At 37.3% G+C, this 27,350-nt stretch overlaps 1 long non-coding RNA gene across 2 annotated transcripts; it reads left to right on the plus strand.

Annotated features, from left to right (window-relative positions):
• The first annotated feature begins 290 nt into the window (after nucleotides 1–290).
• Nucleotides 291–25,822, plus strand: LOC308059681. Of its 2 annotated transcripts, XR_013926369.1 has the most exons (3): nucleotides 291–14,666; nucleotides 16,311–16,388; nucleotides 22,397–25,822. It is a non-coding gene; the product is annotated as an uncharacterized lncRNA (long non-coding RNA). The 2 variants fall into 2 exon arrangements; XR_013926368.1 differs by having other exon boundaries at nucleotides 16,311–25,822.
• Nucleotides 25,823–27,350: the final 1,528 nt, after the last annotated feature.

Here is a 27,350-nt window from a genome sequence, read left to right on the forward strand (position 1 = left end):
CCTTGCATTTGAAGCTGTTTGACTTTCAAAATTAAGAACCAGGCCACAAAGCTAGACTGGGTAGTCTAGCAGGAGACAAATTTAATGATTTTTGGATTAAAACACTTAAGACTTTTTCAAAACAAAGGAAAAGAAAAACTTTCCTTTATTGACATGAGTACTGCATTTGGAATCTGGATGGCCTCTGGAAACTAAATTATGTTTCATTCACTTTTCTCAAAGTTTTTATTTTTATAAGATAATCAGCATTAACTTAGGTAATAATATAACAATATAACAATAACAATATAATAACAATAATAGCTGTAACAGAGACTTCATGAAGTTTGTCAGTATCTGTTTGTATTAAATATTAATGTTGTTATTATTATAAAAGACTTTAATCATAAACATCTTATTGTTTTTACTTAATTAAAAGTCAGATAAAATAAAATCTTATGTTTAATTGTCTAAAAATATCTCCAAAAAATGACATGTAATGGGAGTTTTCAGTGAACAAATATTGTAGCTAGCAGTACAGCTAGCTGAAAGAGATGGGGCAGGAGAAAAAAAAGCAAATAGAAAGTCTAAATATTTATTAATTTCTTGTACCATTAATAAATTAAAAATTAAATAATTAAGTTTAAGACAGAGGACAATAAATAATATACTTCAAGAAAACATAAAGAAGAAGACAAATGAAACTAGAAAACTATTTTTTAGACAATATGCAGAGACTTACTGTCAGGTGATTAATACATATTTTAATACAAACCAGAAGTCTAGGAGACTATCAAAAGGCACAATTTATCTGAAATAGTTTACTCTAACTGTTAGATCGTGTGTCTATTTAGATATATTAGATACAGCTTCTGTTACAGGTCTGTGGACATGAATGAACACAGTACCCACCTAAACAAGACGACAAGAAAGTACATTTTCATAAATGGTTAATATTGGTTTCTTAACTTGCTTATGTGTGTTTTGGCATTGCTAGTAACTAACTTAACCATGTCCTGACAGCAGTTTTGAAAATACCAGAATTGCCAGTGATCCTTTATAATTTTCCATAATATTATCACCTTGTTTAGAAAATACATATTGTATGCGCATTGTATTTATTCCTGTGTTGTTATTACCAAATAAAAATTACAGCTGTATCTAAACTGAAGAGAAGTTCACTCACGATGTCTCTGCAGTCCTGATCCTCCGCCCTCCAGACCAGGATGCCTGCTGGAAAGCACTTCCAGCCATGCAATTTTTTTCAGGGGCATCCAGAAGGATGTTAGGAAGTTAGGGGTGATGTATAATCAGTTCTTACTGTAAATGCCATCGATCCACTGAGACTTGTTAAAAACAACACATGATTTGTCTTGATTGCTGTAATTTGTACACATGAAGAGAAACATAAAGAAAATAAATGGTTTATATTCCAATATTGAGTGATTGGCTAGTCTTGGTAATACCCATGAATTTAATACCACTGGTGTATCATGAAAACCAAACCACAGCCATTAAAAGCATTACTTTGCCAAGTTTAAGCAATCTTTGCTTGCAGAGCATATTCTGATAGTCAAATCCAATTTTTTTCAGAAGTTACTTTTGGCTGTAGTGATGTGGCTGTTCGGTCCTGAAACTGAGATGCTGTAACAGGATCTAACTAGAATAGATAGAGAATTAATTCTGACACTGAAGGTACTGCCTAAGGGCAAGCAACCAAACATATGGAAAAAGATGCACAGCGTTTGAAAAACTAGTACTTAGACAACTTGTCCATTCCTGAAAGCAAAAATGTATATAGTGTGTGTTTATGTGTGTGTGTGTGTGTATAAGTATATAGTGTGTGACTGAAGCACACTGAGACTAAGTGCAATGGAAGTTCCTTCACATTGTTTAAACCTCATCTCTAAACCTGCGTCATTTCACTGGGTCTCCAAAAGCACCCCTTACTTCCTCATCAGTTGTTTTAGTGATTTGAAAAAATAAGACAGATAGCATGCTTGATATACATAAAAATAAGCAAACTCATTATATTCCATATATTTCTTCTTTTGTCACACCAAATCTAGATTAGCACAAAGGACATTTTCTTTTTTTTTAACTCAATGTAAAATATAATGGTAATTAGACATTTGATAATGAGTAACTGGCTATCATATAGGGTGTCAGTGAAAGAAGTGACAGCCAAGAGCTTCAAACATTTTTCGAACAAAAACTTTCTTTCCAAGAGTCCCAAGTAACTCACGAGGTCTCATTCCCTCATATGTCACTATAAGCAATCTTCCCCTTCTTGCTGTCTCTGCATATTTTTCTTCAAAGTGTTTCATGGCAACATATATTTTGTTCCTTGACTTCTTTTCTGTATCTTTCTCGTGTTTTGTGTGCCACCTTCTCTTTGTACTGTCACTGTTCCTCTGGGACTGTATTTGCTGTAAAATTTCACCTGCACTGCTGCCCTTGCTGTACATGTGTAATTAGGGATGGCCTACTTCAAAATTACTGGAAACAATTGACTGCAGTAGCCATTTTTCCTATTAGAAAACCAATTTCCTTCTCCTTTGAATTGAGAAAAAATGTGTCAGTTTTAGCTGAAACCTCGTTTCAGTTCAACTGAAGACACTGCAAAAGTACCTGCTCTAGTAAAGGCACGCAGGAGCGATCCTGCCACTTCTTCTGATACTACATTCAAGTTTAAAGCAAAACAAAACCCCAAAGCCCACATAAAACCATGTCACTCATGGTAGCAATGAAGTATTGTCCATTTTCCAGCTAAATTTTACTATTCCACCACTATTTCACCACTTGGTATCATTATAAGCATTAATATGGACCTCTTCAGAAAAAATCCTCTGAATTTCATAGTCAACATGAAAGGGCAGAACATAAATATCTTTTAGATAGATAAATATACTTTAAATTACTACTTACATGTCATTGTTGTTTTATTTAGTACTGTATTATTTTAGTTGCAGGTTTTGAATAACAATGAAAAGCTGGTTTCAATACCAAAACTGAGCTCATCCTTGTTGCTTCCAAGTTAATTGACATTTGTGTGCACCATGAGAGGAACTGCAGGTGATAGAGGACATCTTGATTGAAAGAGAACGTGGGACTAAATACCTGGGTTTAACAGTCACATATAAAAAACCATGACCATGGCAGGGATGAAAGAAAAAAAAACAAAACCAAAACCAAACAGATTAAAGGAGAAATATCAGTCACAACCTTACTTACAATGAAGTTTTAACACTTCATGAAAGCTCTTGAGTCCTTAAGGAAAATCTAATTTGCCCCTTGTAACAGTTTAATCTAATCAGGCCTTCTTTGTCCATAACTACAGTATCTGAGCATCTGGCCCTCCTTTCAAGGAAACTCAGTAAATAATATGGTAAAACAAATAATTAATACTCCTTTTAGCATTAAGGTAGCCAAAACCACAGAACAGCCGCCTGTAGATTTTGTAGAAATTTAACCTTAGTACAGAAGCTATCCCAGATTGTTATCCAGTGCCCAGATACCCTTTGTTGGGCAAGTGTTGGTGACCAGACTTCAGTAGCTTCTGTCTTTATTCCTTTTTGGTCAAGGTTGAAGTGGGGACATACCAGAATGAACTCCTCGTGTTGCATATTGCAGGTGTGGAGAGACACAGTCTGAGCAATTTATACAAATATATGGGAGGAAATGAAGAAGTGCTCTGTCATGTGGGTTTTCTTTTTTTGTTTGTTCGGGGTAGATCCCAGAATATATGCTTCTTTATGCCAAAATTCTGAAGTTTTGAAATTAATATTTTATGCAATCCTACATACTGCATAGCATGCGCAGCTCAGAGAAAGCATGCAATCAAAAAATGTTCAAATGCACCCATAACAGAGTGGAGGATATAGCTCTTTCTTGTTCTATGCTTCCTGTATATTCTTCAAAATTATTTTTTTACCTGAGAGAAATAAGAAAACTCAAAATCAACCTTTAAACTGAAGGAGTGCTACAGTTTGGACCTAACTGACGTCCTGTAAGACAGCTGCAGTAGCAGTTACACTTTCAAATAGAACTGGAAACCTTCAGGGACATTATAAAGGTCCCAATCTTAAACAGAAAGTATTTACTGGTTTGGAAAATAATCTACTTTTCTAATATTTTATTTCATTCCTAAAATGAGTGACTAATCAATTTTTTTCAAATTTTAACTTTACTGAAAACCTGGGAGTGAAGAAGCAGGAGAACTGTTTCCAAAGTGAAATACTAATGCTTGTGGTTCCTGGAGAGTCAATATGGTTCTGCTGTCCTGGGGCCATAGGAAAACTGGGATTGCTCCAAAAAGGTCATTCTGTAGGGCTCCTCAACTGCTGTTTCTTTAATTCTGAGTGAAAAGTTCTGGTACTCAGGATCCCAAATCAGCCCAGGTCTAAATAGTTAAGAAGCTACTTCCAAAATTGCCAGAGAGCTAAAGAAGCCAAGTTATACTGGGGCGGGGCAGGGCAGGGGGGGAGGTGGGGGGGTCTCCAAATGGCAGGACATGTTACGTAACTACTTATCAAAGTGTGTCAAATTTACTTTTATCTTGAGTATATTCAGATCAAGAGGTAGAATCCACCCCCTTTTTTCTTCTGGTTTCCTGTTATTGTTGCTGCAGCTGTATATTTCTTCTTCCATTTCACTTTTTGCTTTCAATAAAGAACAAAGTTGTGACTCGGCTTAAAATTGTGTTAAAATTCTGAATGTTGGTTTTGAATTACTTTACTGGCGGAAGATCATTATCAAAATGACTGCTTCTTCTTAAGAAAAGAGGTAAGAATGTATCTGTTCTACCTACATCATGTTCAGATTCTTGAAGTTCCAGGAAACTCTTGGATTTGGCAAATTGAATTTGGAGTGATTGATGAAAAAATATGCTGATGATAAAATGTCTCTCCTCATAATATTTAAAACATCTTTCTTTAAAGTTTTCAGTTTCTTACTAGAGCAAGTTAAAGCTTTCTTCTCATGAGGATTTTTTTCTAATCTTACCATAGAACCATAAAAATGTGGTTAGGTTGGTAATATCCATAGGAGATTGCTCTCATTTCCACTGTATTTTACTGGCAATTCTTCTACAAGATAAATAAGTTTGGTATAAAGCAAACAAATATACATATGCAATCTTCCTTGCTACACGTTTTTTCAAGGAAAATGGTTACAATTCATTCTAGACTGTTCTTTTGTAATATAACCTAGCCAAATTCACATTCTTCAGTTTATAATATAGACAACTAAAATTGCCAACAACTGAGAAATTTTTCTTCTTTCACAGCATCATTGAAAATACATCTCTCAGTTGTCAGTTATGGCAGACATCTTCAAGCACATGTCTATGCACAAATGTACATGTACATTATACAAACAAGAACATTTTCCACATTAAAAGTTTAACCATTGTAGGAAATGACTTATTTGTTATACTTTCGGGGGGGGGGGGGGGGGGGGGGGTTGTTTGGTTAGGTTTGACTTTGGACGGGTTGTGGGGGTTTTTTTTGTTTTAATATCTTTTAATATCATTATACCTAGAGCTTTTTGTTTACTGTTCTCAAATTAAGTAGAAGTCATTTGCTGTGGAATGCTGTGGAATAAAATATTCCAGGTTAATGACTGGTTGAAAATTATTTCAGAAGAAAAATAGTAGTACTTTCTAGGGAAAAAGAATTACTATGTATTTCCTCAGTGATCAGGAATTTGGAAAAGCAGTAACATTTGGAGTCTAGAGTAAAAAGCATACCACCTCCTGTTTGGTTACAGCTGAGGACTCAAAGTCTTTTTTTCCCCATTCCTTCAAATCTATGACTTTGATTCTCTTCCAGATTATTCATCCCAAGGGGAAAAATACAACTCCTTTTAAGTATAATTACAGCTTGGTCTCCTACTTCAAATGCTTTCAGGCATAATATGACTTCCCCTGAAGAAGACAAACCCATTGAAATCACCATCCCTCTTATCATTTCACATTAGTCTGGATCCACATTAGCAGGCATACTGTGAGAAGGAATGATTGTCTATCTTAATACTTATTAAAATATTCAGAAATTCAAATTCCATGCATGTGAAACTCAAGTGCAATACATATGATGAGGCTGTTCTGTATACAACCTGTATAGCTGATACTTTGTTAGGTGTGTAGTAACTGGTACCTATAGATGATACGGGTAAAGCCAACAAAGTTAGGAATACTGAGCCATGAGAGGGTCTAAACAGGTTGTTCTCTGACAGGCAGCTGCCCTCTGCATCATGTTCAAACCGCCTAGCCTAGACTCTTAATTTTCACTTTGCAGGACAAGAAGGGCAGCCATCTAAACCCAGCAACCCGAATCTTAGCACGTGAATTAGAAGCCTGTATTCTGAATATAATCTGTAGCAAAAAAACAACATAACTGGCTCTTGAAGAGGCTTTGGTTGAAATTTACCACCCACTATAAGCAACTATGTGTTGTTCGTTAACATCAGAAGCTGGGATGACTAAGACATCTTTCTCCTCTCACAAGCCATTTTTCCTGAATGTTTTTTTCCTACTGCTGTTACGTGAAACATTCATCAGAGTTAAAAACATTAATTCAAATTCTTTACTAGTCTATCCATGAAGAAAACTCTACAGCCTCCTCTTAAGGCATCTCTGAGATCCTTCAAAGAGTAATTCAGTGTTTAAATTAGGAGACAGTCTCTCTCCGCTTACTGTAAGCATCAGTGTCTGCAGAGGGATGGAGTGCTACTATGCTGCACAGCGAGTTTCCCAAAGCAGGCCAGAAGATGCTAGGAGCAGAAGTGCAACTGAAAAAAGTCCTGACTCCAGGCTTCACAACACTCCTCTTAGGAGGCAAAATCTTCCTCCCAGGGTGTGGTGTAGGGAAAGCAGAAACATTGGGGGGGGGAGATGGTTACACATGGTTAGAGCATCCACATGGGGAACAGGGGACCTGCAATGCTGGCCATCCTCCTTCAGAAGGGATTTCAACCAGTAACTTTTCCTGGAAGGTACCTTAAAAGCATGTATGGAAAGGCTGCTGGGCTGCCCCATGGGAAACAGTACCATAAGCTTGAGAGAGAAAGCCAGTGAGAAGCAGCCTCGTTCTCCAGTCTCTGGGAAAGCGGAAGCCCTGGGGTCTGCTCACAATAACTGAAAAGAGCAAGTAGCTTGTGACTGGTAGTAAAAACATGATAGCTGGCAGCGATGGTAGCTGGCATGAGAAATGTGAGCCAGGGGTATCGAGGAGCGTAAGGCAGGTTGCAGTTGTGATTACAGGGCTGCAGGAGCTGAAGTAGAGGGCGAGTTTTGGCTTCCCTGGGTTCCCAGCTGGTGATGGAGTACTGCTTTGCACTGCAAAGGGGTGTTAAAGAAGCTGCACCCCTGTGGACAGTGAAAACTGTGTTTCCTCCTCCATCCTGAAGCTTGAGAAAGGTCTATAAACTCTTTCACACCACATCACAGCTTGCATGGGAATAAAACAAATCATGATGAGCCTTTACTGCAGTCATTCTCAAGGGTTTATGAAAAAAGAGGGAAACATAACCCTAAATCCTTAAGTATACGCAAGCTAGACCCTGACCAAAATTACAAGTTTTGCTTACTTTCTTGAAAACTACCTTTTCCCTGAACTGTATACATAGATTTCTGAATTAAAAAGAGATTTAAATAAGTGTAGGTAGTAAAGCGAATCTGTGGTTTCCCTATTACAGAGGAATAAGGTATCATAAAACACCTCCTACTTGCCTGCTGGGCAAACAAGAATATGTGAGGCAACTTTCCCTTTTCCCATGCATGTGGGCATTGGGTGGGTTGGCAGGGAAAAAATAGGAGAACAGCTGATTGATACCCTACTGAAAAGGCAAGATAGACTGAATAGGACCAAAAAAGCAATTAGACGAAAGGTGAAGACAGACAAGTCTGCCTAGTGCATAATAGGAAGAACAGAAATAATCCATTGGATAATACTTATCAGACAGTTACCAGAAGCTTTATTTAAAGTCTGAGCTTGTTAAATAAAACAAAAAACTTCCATCTAAGTAAGAATTATAAATGAGTTAAATATTGGTGGTTTTATCCAGCCACTTCAAAAATAAAAAATTGTACAAACTGAAGCAAAATATCATGTGGACAAAATTCCTCCAACAAACTCCCTTAACAGTAATATTGGTGTCCAAAATTAATGTTAATTTGGGTAAAGTACTATATGGTAACACCAACGTTAGGTGGGACTCGTGTTTGATTTATGCCATCTGTTCACAACTCGGGTGTCACTTTCTCCAGCTTTCAAATAGGGAAAACAAAACCAAAACTTACTCTTCCCTACCTCGATTAAGGTTATTTAGTGAATTTAGTTGTATTTCCAACATTTACTGAACTGTTTCTTTGAAAACAGCACTGATGCCTTAATGTTCAGTTACACTTAACACAAAACGCACACTCAGCAAGGTATCAATGCTTTAAAGAGAAGGAAGGAGTAAGTATTGTAATTAGCAAATGTTTTGCTATACAGCTAGAAATGTACATCCACTCTGTAGACTTGTTGGAACGTAAACTGCTTTTCCCCTACATCTGGTATCCATAAAAAAAAAAAAAAAAAAAAAGTGACCTAGCAAGCAGACTTTACATACGGCATTTTAAAGAGGCAGTGCTCGGTAAGTGACCCCCCTCGCTCAGCCGTGCGGGACCCTCTCCCTGAAGCAAATACGTAGAAGGAACAGACCGGTGCTTACTCGAAGAGTCGACCGATTTAGGTATAAAACCGCTGTAGATTTTCGTTTTGTTGACAGCGGTTTGAGCCTGCGATTACTGGCGATCATAGTTTGCACGCAGGATTCCCTTCTGGCTCAACTCCTTCGGCTGCATTTAGTTCCCCTGATCTCATCTGCGCCGTTTCTCCTGAGGAAAGCCCGGTGCCCCGGCAGCCCTCCCCTCACCGCAGGCGGGGAGAGACCGCGCCCCGTGAGCAGCACAGACGCCCGGCCCGGTGCCCTCCGCACTGCCCGAGGGACTGGACGAGCCGAGGGGGCCGACCGCCCCGGCCTCTCCGCCAGCCCTCCGGGGCCCGCCGCCCCGCCCGGCCGCGCTTCCGCTGCGGCCCGACGGCCGCTGGGGGGCAGCAGGCGGCGGCGGGCCGGGCCGGGCCGGGCGGCGGGAGGGGGCTGGCTGCGGTCTGGCCCGCGCCTCCCGCCCGTTGTCTGTACCGGCGGCTCCCCGTCTAGGCCAGGGAGCTCGTGCCCCGGCGGGAGGCGAGCTGTGGCGAGCGGAAAAGGGCGGCGGGGTCGGCAGTGGGCGCCGTTTCCCGGTCACTCTCGGCAGGTTACAGCCTTGGGCAGCCAAGAGCGAACATCTGCCACGCCCGGGGCACCCCGTGCGCCCCGAAACAGCTCGCTGGTGGCGCAGGCCTACCACCGCGCTGCTTTCTGCTCCAGGAACAAAGAACTCTTACATTCAGACAGTAATCGCTTAAATATTTCCCGTCTGGTAATGCTGCTGGAGTAGTTAGTGCTGTGTCAGGTCACAGGCCAGAAAGCTCCCAGGTGTGGTGGGGCTGACAGAAGCCCCCTGGGGCTCACCCAGGGGAGGGCAGAGGTGGGCACCCAAGATGGCTTCGCCCCTCAGCCCCACTGTGCCCTGAGCAGCTGGCCTGTGCCTGGCCTGTAGCAAAGTGTCGGCCATCACATCAGGTGCCATGGCCAGTGTGAGCCCAGGGCGTGTTTCCCTGGGCCAGCCACATACTAGGCGCCATTACGAGAAGGCTGAGGGAAGTTGCTGTTCCCCTGTACTCAGCACTGGCAGGCAGGAGCTGGCATACCACAGCCAATGTTGGGGCGCCCTGCTTATAAGAGAAATGGGGCCAGTGATGGGCGACTGAGATGGCTGAGGCCTAAAACATACCCTACCAAAAAAAAAACAAATAAAGGGATTGAGGGACTGGGCTTTTGTGGTCTTGGAAAGAAGAGGCACCTAGTAATTGCTTCTAAGTATTTGAAGGGCCATTACAAAGATCGCAATAGTGCCAGATGGTGTAAAGAGTGGACAGAAACAGCACATTTTGTCTTGAGAGGTTCAGTTTGGACGTTAGAGGAAAAAGTCAGGAGGGCTGTTCAAGACTAGAAGAAGTTGTCAGCGACATCAAGGAGTCTGTCCTTGGATGGTTTCAGACATCATAGCTGACCTGGGAGTGGGGTAACGGTCCTGTTTCAAGTAAGGGATTGGACTCAATTTTCTCCAGAAACCTCTTCCAACCAATATTTAGCAACTCCATGATTGGTATGCTTGTCAAGTTTGACAGTTCTGGCTTTCTACACAAATTAAGAGTACACAGAAAAGCACAAAAAGGTACTGCAATTTACAAATAAGTTTTTGTATTTTTGTTGTACAAAGTATACAGTACAACACACAGTTTATTACTGTTGCACATTACTGCTGTATGTCCCAGCATCTATAAATGCATTTATAGCTGGGTGAATGAGATTAAGCATTCATTTGTTTTTATGCTGGAATAAAATTCCTTTGGGATAAACCTTAACACAGGAGTTATTACCTTATAAGCATCCCTGTCCTGCAACTACTTATGAAATAAATTAGTTGACCTATTTTGAATCTCTTGGCTCAATAGGTATGGGTAGCATTTTTAAAGCACTTTAAATCTTAGTATTAAAGAGACCATACTTTGTCTTAGACAACACATGCTGTTAAAAGATATTAATTCTGTGAAATAGGTGTTATATTATGCCTCTTAGTTGCAAGATGTACATCTCTGAATATTTACTAGGAGTAATCAAATGGTAAATCTGAATCCAGACAACACAGAAATTTTACCTCAGTATCATCAAGGACCAGCACTACTAATGAGAACTGTAACTATTATCTCAACTACAGAGCCTAATTTATCCAAGTGCCATATAAACCACAAAATTAATTCAGTTTGTGGTAATACACTTGACTATATTCAAATGGCCTCCTCCAGAAGCAGATGTGAGTCTTGAACAACAAAAAGTTAATCTAGCAAATTCCAGTTTAGTCCTGAAAGGTATGGTTTTTTCTTTACATCTTATGAAGTAAAATTGAGTCAGTTTTCTCAAAAACTGTAGCTTCAGTCAAAAGGAAAAATTTGAAGCATTACTGTTGGCACCTATAGTAAAAAATATGCAACTGCAATATTTAGCAAAGAAGGAAAGGGTAAGCAGCTGAAAACTCATTACATTTTTTGCAAATGATGCTTAACTGACAGTCAAGAAAGTAGGGTGTTTTTATCAAATCAGTACTGATTGATAAGTAATAGTCAATACATGAAAAGAGCATCCCAGGTTTGCTGCGTTTTAGCCATTTAGTGCTCTTTTGTAGGATCCAAAGCTGTGAGAATTCATTATTAAAGTAACAGATTTGATACAAAGATTTAATCTGAAGTTATCTCTTTATGATTCAACAGTCATGGACTAACCATACATTTAAATGTGTTAATAAAAAAACCCCAAAAACTTATAAATTAAATCTACAGCTCAGAATATCTTTTTTCTTGTTCTTCAAAAAGCTCATTTACATTAAGTGACTTAACACAGCTTACAGTATTTGTTTCTTCAACATCAAAATACATTCTGATAGTTTTTTTAGGATTCGTGTCTCTGTGTCAGTTGTAATGACTGGAAGTAAAAATTAACTCATATTGAATCTCATGCTAAATAATGTTTACTGTTGCATTCTACATCATCTCTGTGTCCTGAGCCCTCAGTTTGCTTCCACCAGGAATGCCATGGCTTAGTCTGTTAATGTCACCCACAGAAGATCATGAATATCAAGTTTTCCTTAGGAAGCAGATACTACCTACAAAAGCTCGTTTTCTCAATATGTAAGATAACTAAGCAAGAAACATGTACTAACACATTTTTAAGGGGTGAAGAATGGCCTAAGGGAATTCCTTACCCATGGATATGATGCCAATTCTCAATCCTCTCTAAAAGCAAAGTGGCAACAGAAAAAAAATAGCGTGACTGAATGATGGTTTTCTTTGCCTTAGTGACTTACTACTGTTCTACAGCCTGTACTGAAGCACAAAAAAAAATGCATGCAGATTTTATTCAAGCACTATTAGTGGTGTTAAGCGTTTTTGAGGAAAGACAAAACCTTTCATGCTGCCAACATAAATGGAGATATATGGGAATATCTGAAAGCACAGAGTAGCATCAGAGAATGATAAAGGGTGGAAGGGTTGTGGTCCCAGGCACACAGCCTCTGCAGGGAGCCAAGGAGTGGTTCTCCTTTTGCAGGTGGTGGGGTCATCTCCCTCAAACCTTTATAGAAGCCTTGGTAAAAACTTTATCATGATGTCTCACTTCCATCTTGTGCTAAGCACACGTGCCAGCAACAAGCCTGGCACAGCAACACAAGGTAATGAGATGCAAACACCAGAGAAGGTGTGTACTGTCCTCCACAGGGATTTCGCCAGCTGTTTCTAACGTCACAGAGAAAGGCACACAGCAGCTTAAGCTAAACAAGAAAAAGGGAGCACAGGTAGAAGTTATCAAGCTTTTTACAGGATAAAGGACATTTTTTATGTTTTCCACGTAAAACAACTGAATGTTCTCATTTTGCTAGTGTTTTGATAAAATGAATAACCAGTACCACTTGTGCTTTGTACAGATTTGTTTTCTCAAACCTCTGGTGTGGATACATATTCCCATGCATGCACAAGTAGACTACAAAGTTTTCTGCTAACAGCCATATAGTCTTACACCTAAAAAACATTAGAACTGCCAGTAGAGTGAACTATCTCCAAACCTATATCTGGCTTTGTTTCAGAAGAAAATGGGTGGTTTTGGTGTTGTTTTTTTTTTTTTTTTTTTCTAGAAGAAAGCCTATAAATGAGCCAACATTTATATTGTGTGAATGATAAAGAGATAAGAGCTCAGGAGTGGACTGGGGAGGTATGCTATTTGATACTGCAGATGTACCTGTTAAAAAATTTCCACAGGCATCCAAAACCAAATTTAAATAAGGTTTAATGGTTTACATAGTTGGGTTTTTTTTCAGCTTTTCAAAATGGTAAGGAAATACCAACACACAAATGATCAAGTTAACACATAACTTTTATAATGGAGAATAGAGTTAAGTGCTTCTGGAATTAAACACAGTTGACCTGTAAGTAGCCTTAAATGGGTGCTTTTAATGACATTTGGGCAGAGATCACTTTCCCAGTTACACCAAATGGCAATTTTTGCCATTGATAATGTTGGATTCTACATTTTTTACATGAAAGTGTGGTTTTGAGGCAAGTCTGTAGACAGAGTGCTTTTATTTTAGAAAATTTCCAGTGGTTACTTAATAATTGCAACATCCAGTCATACATTAAACTTGGAGCAGCTTCCTGATAATCAAAGGGTTATTCTTCATATTTCAGAATGTGCCAAAGGCCTTATGTTTAAAGTTTAAGAAATTAATGTAACAAATACCACCTCATGGGTTTACTGAAATACAATATATACATATAAAGATGGAAGAAATAGGTTTAATGAGAAGTGTAATGTTGGATCTCTTCCGAATATAAACAGAATATAAATAATTTTTAAATGGTATAAATAATTTTACAGACCATATTATGTATTAAGACACCAAAGTTGTGCTAATGCAAATTAACTAAACAGTCCTTATTAATTATGTGGACCAAGTGGTAATTAAAAAGGAATTTTAGAAAAAGACATATTTGAAAAAATTATTTCAGCTATATTTAACATTTCAGTGTTAACTGTGTAAATAAAACAAAGCTAATATCCCCACTTCATCCCAGCTGAATAGAGAGCGTCATTATACTCCATACCTTATGTGCATTGCTTTGAAAACAGCTGGAAAATAGTACAAGCTTTTTCAAAATAAAAATAAAAAAATATTTTTTTTATTAAAACTGGAAAACAAACTATTCTTTCATGAATTGGTTACTTTGCATGTTAAATCAATCTCTGAATTAACAAATTCAGGTTTCATTTGAAACCTTCATAAAGGTTTCAAAATTTTTACATTTAAAACTTTCAAGTATATACAACTGAAAAAGCTTCATTCCATAGTGATTGTCCTCTCAGAAGACTTTAGGCATCAATTGTGTAAATGATTGCATCTGAGCTAGTCATCCTAGGCTGTCCTCGTAACCAAAGGAGAGAAGAACTTTTGGGGTACAATTAATCTGGCCATCTTAGGTTTCTTTATTAATGTGTGATAAATTACACCAAAGAATCACCTGTTTCTGTCCACTGATTGCAAAAGAAACGACTGGAGCACATCCTGCCCTTTGTCATCCAGCTGTACTTTCGAGCTTTGCCTTGCATTTAAATATAATCAGTAGAGTGGATTTTGCCTGTTTTTTCTAGAAAGCTAGATTTATTGGATTATGTATTTTAATGTGTAACAGTTTCACCATCATTTGAGTTAAGTCTATCGGAGCCTAAATTACTGTGAAAATACACCAGCATTAATTTTATCTACAGTACTTTGGATTACTGAATGTTAGACTTTCTTTTTTTATTTGGCGGCTTGTTTTTTTTCCTCTGTGATTTTCAACAGTTGTTCTGAAATATTTACAGATACTATAAAGTCATTTCTATGGATGTCTGTATGCATCAAATGGAAAACTTCATCACTTCAAGAGAATGAATGCATGCACGAAACCCACAATTCATACAGAAATAGCTGAACAGCAAGATCTGTGTATGTAAGTGGAACTGTGCTATATGAACTAGCATTTGAGTGTGTGTTGTACTAAATACTGAGTTTGGGAAGGACATAGTGTAACAAGAGCATGTTCCAAAGCTGCATTTGCCTGGGGCTCCTCTGTGCTTGGAAGATGTTACTACCTCAAAAACATACATATAAAAACCATACAGCACTCACAGTGTGTAATTTAAGGTATAGCTGATCAGTATAACTGATAGACGTATCTGTTTACAGAATTTTACCTCATAACTTTATCCTCACTAATCATGTTCAGCCTTCCACTAATAAGCATGAGAAGCTGTTTAAGTTTTTGGTTTACAATACATCCATTCTGTTAATATTTCCCCTAGTGGAAAAAACTGCAATATCAGGTGATTATAGACTGAGATCTACTATAGAGATAGTCATAGCAGATGTGGAGTGATCCATCAGATGTCAATTTGAAACAACGATTAATACATTATTAATATTTTCATAGATAAATACATATATCTTCTCAGGGCCGAACCTTTAATTTCCCACCCTTGCAGCTCTAAAATTTTCAGTAGCACTGTCATCTTCAAGTGACATCTTTATCAAAATATTGCCAATAGAAACTTTTAAAAAAAACTTTAACTTACTACTTTTCCTATTTTTAGAAAGTAAAATTATAGAACTGACAAAGTATGTGCAGTGACTGTTGCTATGTCTGTTTGGAAAAGTCATTTCATTTTGGCTGGCTTTGCTTACTTCACTTACCCTAAAATTTCTGTCTTAAACAAATGGTTGTCCAGAAACCAAAAACTCCATGGATCAGTTTTACTCCACTTCAGACTGCTTGAAATTTAGAGTGGCACTAGTAAATAGTTTTGTCTGAGGAATTAACAGCCTAATATCATATGTATCTGTTAAGGATGCTTGAACTCATTAGAGAAAGTATCATGTATATGACATTACAGACAAAACTCTGCCAACGAAAACTGAATTCTGGTTGAATAATTTGTTAGCTGTTCCTTTCCAATGTGTAAAAGACAGATCCCAGATATTATTCAAACCTTATATAAATGCTGAGTAAGATTAAATCCTGATTTGTAAGTTAGAATCTCAGCCTTCAAACCGCATTGACAGTAGAGGCTCATCTGAACCAAATTCTTTAGAAACCTGCGATGAGCTAAAACTTTTGATTTTGGTTTCCAGCCAAATATTGCACTACTGAACATACAGTGTTGAAAACACAGACCTGCTTCCAAACACGTCTGTTCTGTGTATTTCATTACTTTTTTCCTAAAGTATAGAATTTAATGAATGCAGCCACTTGTGAATACTTTAAAATATTTTAGGTATTTTGTTACATACAATAGCTAAGACAAGTAATATGTTGTACATCATAAATCAAAGTGATTATTCTGAGTATCTTAAGAATACAGCTATCTATAATGTAATGTAATTTAATATGTGTGGGGGTTTTTCTCAATACCACTAATTAATAAATCTGGTCTAATAAATCTGGTCTTTTTAGTATGTTTTCAGTGAGACTTTCTACATAACTCCACTGCTGTTCTTTTTGTTTTATTTTGGTTTTGGTTTTTGCTGATTTTGGTTTTATATTAGAAATAGTGACTCTCTATATTAAAGATCACTGTTTCACTTTATTTTTTCCTAGTATGCCTTTGGAAGAAGGAGATGGAGGGGAAAAGCAGGCTTGGAAGGAACCCTAAAATATTCTATGGAAAAGTGAATGGTATTGATATTTTTCTTTTAGCTCTACTTAGCTACTAGTATGGATTTCTATTACACAATAGATACAAAAGCTGTAATAACTTATGGAGATTAAGGAACCAGAAGTGTTAAAAAAATACTGTCCCCTGAATCATGCCTGGACCTTGCTGCTATGTCTGTACTAATTAACAGGGTGAGGCCATATAGCACTTGCTCAAGTGCTACTGGCACGCAAACTCCTGTACAACATGTTTTCCTAGCATATAAGCTCCTATGCTTTTGGTCCTTGTTAACTAAGGCTCTATCAGACAATATCTAGGTGCTGTCTAGGGAATACCACTGGGCAGAGACTGCTCTTTGCTAGGCAGTAAGCAAGAGGCCACCCTGTGTGGGAATGAGAAATGGTTTTAGCTTTATGAGTGTGTTTGCCATTGGCATTGCCTTGTCCTTTTTGTTTATTCAGATAGATGTAGCCTCAGGGTTTGCCCTAGATGATTGGTAGCCGGAGGATAACCAAAAGAAAGAGCATCACTTTAATAGGAGTGCTTGTGGCTTGTTTTTCTGCAATTCTGCTTGAAGTTGCAGACAAGCCTAAAGGAGGAAACAAGTTAGTCCTAGCAAAGGAGAAGGATAAACTACTGAATGAAAGAATTTGAAACAAAGTTTAAAAAGCCATTAATTTATTTTTTTTTTTTAAAAAAGGCAAATTGAAACTATACCTTAAAATAACTTCTTGAAGTCTTCTCATGGTTGGCCATAAGGATTTCCTAATGTGCATGTTAGCCATAAAAACTGAGGAAACAATTCAGCTACAGCCCATCCTAGAGTATTGCCTTTTTGGAATCAGTTTCAAGCTTCCCCAGGGACAGGAAAATATTGCCATTTCTCCCAAGCCTCCACAGTGCTACAGCCTTGAGCAATTTTGTTTCCCTTTGGTACAAATGTATCCTCTCTTTCTTTTTTTTTTTTTTTTTTTTTCTCATCTGCTATTATTCTTACCCTGACTTATCCTGCAGTTCAGAGCAAATTCATCAAGTAGACCTCATCTTACTTCCAGGGAGGTTGTGTGATTCCTACTGTATTATTTGTTTACATGTTGCTTCTAGCTTAAATGACCTTCTAGTTAAGATGGTTTCAAAACTCCTATAATGTTTTATGAATGTACCAAAATAAGTATTTTTACATATATACGTGATATGTAGCTGTAGCTGTAGCTGTGTGTATATACATACACACACACAGCCTGACATTCTTAAACTTTTGTTGAAACCTCCACAGAATAAATTATGAAGGTGTGCCAAGCAAGGGGCCTTATTGAATATAGCACAGTTTCTTCTCTACTTATCCAAAGGCCTATAACTGCTGTCATCCAATTGGGAAGCAGCTGGATTATACACCTGGATCCACTAGTTGGGAAATGTTCCTAGATTCCTCAATTTAGGCAAGTCATTAATGTTAATAATACAAATTATGTTAATGATATGGGTGAAAAATTGGAAGTTTTAGAATGTTTTGTTTCTTCCTGCATGCCTTTTGTCATTTTTTGATCTTCTGCCATTGTGGTAACAGATGGTAAAAAATGACAGTATAAACATTAATTTTAATACTACATATTAAACTTTAATAGTTCTAACGATGTTAAGGTTCTTCACTGAACACCAGAACTAATGAAATCTGAAACAGAAATCTGTTCAACTTTATTAGACACCTTACACAAAATGCCCTGAGTTTGTTGAAGCAATCTTTCTAAAACAAGTGCTTAGGTTTCCTGGATAGTCAACAGTAAGGGTTTGTTTCACGTAAAAGTCTCAAGAGGGTGATTCTGCCTCCGTCAGTTTAATGAGAAAAGTTAAGCTAATTGGATTTCCTTATGGTATCTTCAAAAAAACCTAGCCTTCCTCATTGACTGTACAAGGAACTCAGGTGCCCTGAGAGCAGTTCAGTAGCTTACAGGATGGGATTAATCATACCTAATTTAAACTGTTTAAAAGCTGATTGTCTAGTCTAAGCGTATTGCTTACATTTCAACTATGATCAACAGCAGAGGTAAGTCTTTCCTGGGATAATTCATCTCATCCTCTGGAGATGTCCGTTAGCTCCACTGACTATAGATACTGTACTGTGAAATAAAAGCTCAGGGAATGAGCTCAAACACTGGATACCTACTTACTCACACTACTTAATTATTTACTGTGTTCCTGGAAGTGCCTTGGATTGTTACAACTTGTTTTCTCCCAGCCAAATCCACTGTGTAAGATGTGGATGCAATTAATGATATTAAAGTTGCTCAGTGAGCACCAGAATCAATTAAAATCTGAAGCAGAACTCCATCCATCTTTATTAAATATCTCACACCCAAGTATCATGTTTGTAGAAGCAGTCCTTGTCAAACAAGTACCTAAGTTTTCTGGAGAGCCAACAGTGCTATTAGTCATGGCTATTCAGTGCTACTCACATTCAGGGCTGGGGGCTTGTCCAGAGCTCTGTGTCATTCAGCACTACAGACATAACCTATATGACTAGTTTGGGTAAATAACTAACTCTCAGATGGCCAGTGCTGGTGAGGTATAACTCTTATCTAAGCTGCAGGTGGAAAGAAGTTGTCTAAGTCAGGTAAATTTAATTCTTTTACTGACAAGTTTGTAGCTGGCAGTGAATTAAGAGCCCTTCCCAAAGCTGGCTGGTTGGTTTGGTTTGGTTTGGTTTGGTTTGTTTTTTTCCCAGTGGTACACACACATCTCTAATCATACATCTCTTTCCCCTCTGCATTCCCTGGCCTTTATGATGGGCTGAGTTCATGCTGCGGCCTTTCTTCTGTTTAGATTAATATGGTCTTCTCTTCACAAGTACCTATTGCTCTGAAAGCCATAAGAACTTAAATATTTTTGGTACTTGCAGCTCTCTGTCAAATGTGACTGACATTCAGCAGTAAGTGACTGAAATTAAGTTAGTAGCATACACATTACCATACCCACACAGGGAGTCTTGTTTCTTAGGGGATCATATGAAAACTTTTTACTAATAATCTGTAAAGGCAATAGTGATGTAATGTCCTGCTAAGTATTGCAACTGTTTTATTGTGATAAAATAAGTACCCTTGTTCATTTTGGAAACTTTAAAAAGTGTTATAGATGTAATTATTACAGTGACAGTAGTCGAGAATCTATGGCCTTTTGTTGGGAATGATGACTTTCTTTCTGGATTTCCTCTTTACTGATAGCCGGTTTCAGGTATTTGTGAAGAAATAAGTGTTCTTTCATGATGCCTCCACCTTTTATGAGACTGCATGCACAGTTGCCCAGATAATTATCATGTGTCATGCTCACTTACTTATACCAATATTTTTATAAACTGTGTTTATTTTGAAAGAATTGAAGAAAAAAAATTATTGGAACAGTAAAGCATGTTAAACATACAAAAATGTATCAGGCATTATATAATAAACATTTCCAAAAGTTATCATCATCCACCTCCACCTGTAGAGTCACAGGATGGGTCGTTCTGAAGGTTTTCTATATATATTCACTTAAGCTGAGTGTTTGCAAACTGTTACAAGTGAGAGCCCAACAGGGTCATAATAGACTCAAACAGCAGCAAAATTTTTCCAAGAATTACAGCAAAATGAAAGCTTCATAAGTATAGTTGTTTTGCATATCACAAAACACACAAAAGCTCTGAAATGTGCTTTTCTCTCAGCTTATCATGCTGTGAGGTTACTGACTCTTTGAGACCTTTCAACTTCAGCTAGTGTCATTTATACCATTCCATAAGACCAAAGTCTGAAAATGTTGTAACCAGCTGCAAGCAACAATGCCTTAACATAAACAGATTGGAAAAGATTTTTTTTGCTTCCATTCCTTCCCATAAAACTTCTGTCTAAACCAATTAATTTTAAATTCTCCTAACTTCAGTTTCATGGTTTATTCTATGCTGGCTTTTATGTCTGGAAGAAATTAATACGAATCATTGAAATATTTCTTTCAAACAAAATTTTATGCCTTTCAGCAGAAAACCATGTTATAATCAAATCTAAAATAAGATGCACACCAATTTCAAACTTGGTCTTTATACTGGAAAGCTGGGAAATTTTCTGTTTGGACTGCATTATCTGTCTAATTGAACTGCTTTCTGGGCAATGCAGATTGTGATGAAAGGTGCCCTCTAGCAAGATGGCATTTCTAATTGACTCATCTGAACTGTAGCATCATTGCTGTCTTTCATTTGATTGGGTCATGGTGAGTACATCAGGATGCTTATGATCTTTAGGGAGGCTGGATCACCTTCCTAAATTTAGGATGTTATGAATTATGGGCTACAAAAGTGTCGCTTACATACTACCAACCAAATGAATTTCTTCCTGACATGGTCTGTTACTACAGAGACATTAGAGATGCTATTTTAAGTCACATGTGCAAGCTGCCGGGAGACTATAATCAGGATGAATAATCAGGTGGCATAGCAAATTTGGACTGTTGTATGGTACATTGAGTCCTCTATCTTTGTATTCAACTCTAATATTTTTTACTTACTAAGGAAATAAAATCTCCTTTCTCTTCACTTCCATTTAAATTCAGTTCATGTAGAAAAGTGGGTATACAGTTGCACTAAACTCTTGTCAGTTATATGTAAGCATCAGGTACAGGATAAAACCTTGTAACTAGGGGCTGTTATAAGCATTATTATACTGCATCTGCTCTTATTTCAGAGCCTTGAATAAAGATAGAATGAAGTCTGTATTGCTAATGGTTTGTTGGTTTGTGGTTCATTTGCTAGTTCTCCCTTTCCAAAATATTGCTTGCATATTTTGTAGTCCCTGATTATGCAGAAACAAAACCACAGATGTATTACTGAGGTTTCCCTTTTCTATCTGCATACTCTCTTTAAGCATGTCCTGTGAAAAAGAACACGTCTTACCCATTCATTTCATAATCATGTTAGAGGTCTTCTGGAAGCAGCATTTTATGGTCTTTTTGTGATTCTCCTCAATCTCTTTGCCTTCCACTCTTCATTTCATTCTTTCCTTCATGCCTCCTATCTCATTGGCATGTCTGACTGCTGGCAGCACTGTCAAGTCATCCATCCTCTTTTGTTGCTCTGCTTCAGATCCATGATGCAATTGCTGGAGTGATTATCCAGTGGCCAAACCTTGGCTTGATGTTCCTCACAATGTCAAACCAGTCCCAAGTGGCACAGTCATACCAATGGTAGATACTTTGGAACAAAAAAGTTTTGTTGTCATTCTCCAGAAATACAGTATGAAGACACATGAAATTTGTTTTTATCTTCTATCTAATCGAAATATTTCTGGAGGGAAAAGGGTTTGGGAAGTGTAATAAATAGGAGTCTAATTCCTGAGAATGGAATTAACACGGTCCAACTGTAGCAGTCTAAACCTGTAGCTGGCCTATACTAGTCATCCAGGCTTGTCTGTGTAGAGAAACAGGAACATCTAAGGGTGCTGCATGCCAGTTATCCTGGCTGTCTTAGAAGACAGGAGTCATCCATTTGAAAGACCATGCATCACTGGCTATAAAGGGAACTAGCTTATATTTCTAGTGGCATCTGCAACCTTAAAACAATGTTCTCCTTCAAGAACCAGTGGAGGAAAGGCTAATTATTCCAGACATCTTATATGAGTCTTGGGAAAAAATGTAACAGGAAGGTATTTCAAGTTAGAGTGACAGCAAAAGGAAGCTTGCTTTATCAAATAATTTCAGAATTCATGGATCTCTTACTGAGTTAAGAAAGCGTATTTTATCACTGTCCAGAAAACGGCTAGAGTGAGAATAATGACAGAGCAACTGCTACACTGGCAAGAGGCTGTTACATTATTCAAGGAGCCTGAGATAATACTGAGTGTATTTAATCACACTTTTCTTGTAATTTATTGTTTCCTAAGGACATAGCCATATACTTTTAAATATTTATATATTATTGTTGTTCTATATAAATATTGTTGTTCTTTCCATTAAAGCATTATTTTTCTCTTTAGTTTCATAATAATCTTGAACTACATTTTTCTTTCTCTAGACTGAACAGCACAGCTGAAAGAAATTAAAGGAAGTGGAGAAAGGACAAGCTTCTCAGTACCGCAGCTACCCCCATCTGATGTAAAGATTGCAAGTTAGTAACATGCCATATCTTGTGTAATGCTGTCCACAATAATTTTAAAGAAAATCCCTTCTTTTTATGAGAATGAGGTTCCAAGCCCCTGCCATATTTTTCAGCCTGAACAATTTCTAACAAGTTATGTCATACCACATCTTCACAATCATTCAAGTTACAAAGCTACATATTCCCTTGCTTTAAGTGGAGCGATCTGCTCACCTCAATGTTCTCCACAACTGATCATAAAACTAACAATGGTAGGGCACCAGAAGGTCATTATTTCTGCCTCTACTCCTTTCTGGTAACATACCTTGAACCTCTTTATATTCTTTCTACAGAAGCATTCTGTCTGTATAGTCCTAGACTGAATCTGCAGTGGTATACTTGGACATGATTCAATATTCCCTTTTAAACTTTTAAAACTGTATGGTTTTCTCACTTCAATTTGAAGCTCTTCGAAATTCTTCTATATGCAGACATTAAGTATACTGATGTAGCAGCAATGATCCTGTTGCTTCAAACTAACAGTACTGTTGGTTCAAACTCTAGAGACAAAAAACCTGAAGAAAGATGGAGTGAAATGGGAATGTAGACACTAAGGAACTTGGAAGCTGTATCATATTTAGTCAGGGTTCAGATCAAATATAGTATATTATATGCCAAGTCATAAAAGAGTGTTGTTCAACAGGTGTCTGGATGGAGTTTGAAGATCCACGATGTATCACTTATTGTGAATGCCTACACACAGCGTTCACCTTTTGGGAACAAAGTGTGTTCAAAGGTACTTGTGGCTTGCAGGGCTGAAAGCTACTTTTTTAGATTAGATCTTGGTTGCTGATATGCAGCTATATGAACACATGCTATTTTGAGTGGAAAACAGGACAAAACATTTTGCCAGTATGCAGTAAATATATCTCATGCAGTTTTAGGTATCTGCAATACCTAAACTTAGGCTAATCAGAGTAGACTTCCTTTATAAGTACAAGAAAGGCAAAGGCACTTTTAGGATTTTTTTATGGACTTCAGCATGTAAAAAGTCCACTCTAGAAGAAACTGTTCTTCTCTACTGCATAAAAAGGCAACCTAGATGTCTAGAGCAAGTGTAGATACCTACAGTTTACATAGATGTATTTAATAAGGTGAATCCCAGCAACAGTGCTGGAGCTGACTTCACCTGTGGCCAGCAAAGGTCTTGACTTATATTGGCTGAGCACCTGATAGTAACTAAGTACTGGAATTGTTTCTCACTTAGTGACTGATGAGGAAATGGATTGGATTTCACATTAACTCTTGATATATTTTGGTGCAGGAAATATTTAACAGGTGGTTGGGGCTTTGGGTTTTTTTGTTTGTTTGGGTTTTTCTCATCTAGTTTGCAGTATGAACATGAGCAGATAGTCTTTATTAAAAACCCACAAATCTGGCATATATACAGCTAATGAACTTCACAAGAATATTAGGAGGTAGAGATAAACCCTATCTCTAGATTATAGAGAAAACTTAAGATAAATTCTGCATAGGGTGGCAAAAGATCAAGAGAAAAAAAAAAAAAGATCAAGAGAAAAAATACTTGAATTTACCAAAAATTTGGGATGTATTAATGGCAACAAAAGGAATCATTCTGTAAAAACCAGACTATAGTACTTCCCAGTTTGTGCAGCAGGATAAAAAATGGGCAGTATAAAATTCATTGAGTATTCAAGTTCCACATTGAAAAAGTAACTTTATGTGCCAAAACTTAATGACTTCATATCTAACTATTAAATGTGTGAAATGGTATTGAATGTACTAAGCTAGGCTCCCTTGGTGTCAATCAGAAGGACCTATGCTCCTATGAATGAGCTAAACTATCTTGTACACTGAAGCAACATTTTGACAATAGGCATGGAGGTATGTCATACCAGCACTATTCACTTATGTGGTAGTTCCTTTCTTTTTTATACTTTTTTCTTTTTATCTCCAGAAAGCTGAGGATTAGATTCTTACTAGACTTAAGAACCAAAATCTCTCACTCTGTCTAGTCTCTGACCACTGACTAGTGGTGTAATAATGTAGCTTTAGCAACAGGCAGGAACCAGCAACCATATTGAATGACAGAAATCATGCTTGCAATGATTTCTGTTAAAGGTAGTGCCATCCATGTAAGTATTCTTCTGCAATGTAGCTGTGGAGACACTTTGTTTGTCAGTCTAAAGCGGTGGTAGACAGGACAGGTGACTAAATGATTTCCCCTGAACTTCAGTGTTTTCAGACTTCAGCATTTCAGCTACAGGAGCACGTCTGGCAGCAAAATGAAGATACATTTTTAGACTTCACCTTTATCTCTGATGGTGCTTGCAAGAACTCTATTTTATTATCTCTTGTTCCAAGCCAGTAAAGATAGGATCTTTATGTTGGACATCCAGGTTCCTTTCTGTGAAGCATGACCCTGAGAGGCCCCACGTTGTCTTTTGTAGCCAACTAAAATGTAACATGCCAAAAGCTAACATTAACATAATTCACGATATGGATACTTATAATCAACTCAACACTAACCACACTAACACTGCAGGAAAGACCCCTCCAGAATTTGAGCCTTGCTGTAGCCTGGAGATATTAAGCCCTGGTGTACTGAAGCTGTGCAGTCCCACATATTCTGAAGCTTTAAGGGTTAATTTATTTCATTTGTCCACTTATTTATCCACAAGTAGAGATGACTCTAGTACTCTTATTTTAAGTTTCTGTTGAACAAATGTCAAGAGAAGACAAAACATCCTTTGAAAGTGCCATTCCGCAAAATGCTAAGTATGGACTAGAATCTGATTTGCCATCAGTTTTTACCAAGTACTTTAATAATGATCACATTGCATTGGATAAGGTAAATGTGGACTCGTGCTTGCATATCTAAACTTATATTTCAAATCAAAGAAAGCAAATTCATGATCATTAAATCGCAATCAGTCAAGCATCTATAACAACAGGCCAGATGTGCACTCACCTATTTAGCTTCTAGTTGAGCTACTGCTTGAAAATGAGAAATAGTCTAGAACAAGTAAAATGGACAGGTTTCTATTCTAGTTTAAAGAAATGTGGAAATTATGTATATGCTTTGAGAGCATTTTTCTTCTGTCATCCACATGGATTCTTTCACCTCATTTCACTTGTATGTGGCCTTTAGATTCTGTAGCTGTAACTATGAATAAACAAACTCCATATTCTCAGGGTACAGCAAAGCATTTGCTAGATCCTCTTTGGCAATAGTGGTAATTGTTTTCTTATTAAAGTCAGTTAATAGCACATGTCCCCCCACCCCCAAATAAAGAAACAGAAAGTTACATGCGTGAAATAAAAAACAGAAACTCTTCCCTATTTCAGCTTGTGGATGCTCAGGTATTGTTAATATTGATGCATAAGCCATGTGTTCTATTTTATCCATACAAAAAGGAGATGTTTCTAAGCATTCCTGCAGTCATACAACAGCAACTTAGGGAACTGCATACATTTTCATAGTAGATCAGCATTTGGGCATCTAAATTATCCCTTCAGTTTCTCAGCTTTTCCTAGCTGAAGATATGAATCTTGCTATTTGCTTTTCATTTTATATGTATTTATATGTAGCATCCAGTACGTGATGGAATACAATGTGCTTGAGAGTTATTTTTTTATTCTCTATCCATTTCAAGCTAGGTATGTATAAGGACAGAATATTCAAGCAGGCCGTCCAGCATGTCTGGGAAGCTCAGTCCTTAATGGCAGCCTCCAGTATCATAAGCAGCAGTCTTCTCCTGTTTTTTCCATTTTCAGGGTTTATAAGTTTTCTTCTGTTATCAAGCTAGATATGCATATCCATATATCAATTAAATCATCATTTATAAGAGGTGAGACATCAATACCAAACAAAAGACATAAACTCACAAAGATGAAGAAACATCAGTCGAAACCTGAAATCATACTGAAAGCCCAAATTGTTAAGAAACCAAAACATTGATGCAAATAAGAAGTAATGTTCTTTTTTTATTTACATTCAGTTTTACAGCATATAGGGCTTCAAGTTTTATTCTGCATCCAGGAAGATAAGAACTTTTAAAAATGAAAATTGAACTATCGTATGATTGAAAAGGCACCTAAAAAAAAACTCCTACAAAAATTGTTGTATTTGGGAAGCCATGGAATAAATCAATGAGACAGCACACCGTACACATTTCAAATTCAGCTTTACTTAGCAGCAGTTTGTAATTGGAGAACAGTTAATTCTCAAAACCATGGACTGAAAACACAGTGAATTCAGAGAAAAGCCATAAGTAAGTTCATACAACATCTTCCATACATTTCAAGGAAGTAGGTAAACCAGAAATGATTATGTAAAAGATGCAGGAACAAGAACAGCAAACCTTACATACGGGAAATGAAAATACATATTGGAAAATTTACCGTTGAAAACCTTGAAAAGTACAGATTTGTTGATACTCAAAAATTCAAGGATTTCAAAATAAACAAGATGAAGACACCAGGAAAAGTAGCAGCATCAACAAAAAGGGCTAAAGGTGTTGAGACAGTAGATGATTTTTGGTGATGTAAGGGAAGATGACAAAAATAAAAGGACTATAATAGATAATTCTGTTTACTGACTTTTAAGGTCAGGAACTTGCTTTTAACCTCCATGCTTGCTATGAACGTAGCACTTATTTGTTCTGCAGAAGATTCGTTATAAAACAATGGGGAAGCATATGCTGGTTTTGAACTCAAGGAGAATATCAAAGCAGAATGTCATAAAAATAGGCTGTTTGTAAAGGTCAAAACATTTGAGTTAAGAAGACAAAAATATATTTAACTATTTGAATATAAACTTTGTTTACAGAAATTTATAGCAATTTCTGTATGTGAAAGGAAAAACCCC

This window comes from Falco punctatus (genome assembly GCF_963210335.1).
Source record: "Falco punctatus genome assembly, chromosome: 2".
Classification (NCBI taxonomy): domain Eukaryota; kingdom Metazoa; phylum Chordata; class Aves; order Falconiformes; family Falconidae; genus Falco; species Falco punctatus.